Raw genomic sequence first — 497 nt, 5'->3', positions numbered from 1 at the left:
GAACTCATCGTTAAGATGATGTTCGAACTGGGCTTCGCTCTCCCCCAAATGTGCCCGAACTTCGTTCGGACCGTTATGTGCTTGCAAACCCTGGGGGAGGAATTCAATTACCAGCTATCACTAGCGGACTTTCTCCAGGTATACACCGTGAAGACGGGTCTGTAACATCCGCGAACCAATTTTTGTAAATTTGGTGTGGGTGTCGATCGACACCCTTGGTGGCATCGATCGACACCATGTTTTCTGGTTTGGTCCGGTTCGTTTTAATTGCTGTTTGGTTCGGTTTGGTTCAAGGAAAAATCCCTAAATCGTGTTATAAGTAGAGAAGCGACAAATTTAAGGGTTTTAGGGTGTCTTGTCGCCGTTTTCAGAGATAGAGAGAGAGGAGAGAGCCTATTGTGGTGTGAAGGAGATTAAAGGAGAAAGATCAGAATCGTTAGGGTTTGGGAGGAAACAGTTTCGGCATATCAAATCGTTCTCAAAGGTAATGAAATTTG

This window comes from Camelina sativa, chromosome 12, assembly GCF_000633955.1.
Source record: "Camelina sativa cultivar DH55 chromosome 12, Cs, whole genome shotgun sequence".
NCBI lineage: Eukaryota > Viridiplantae > Streptophyta > Magnoliopsida > Brassicales > Brassicaceae > Camelina > Camelina sativa.
Note: the sequence above shows the minus strand (reverse complement) of the source record.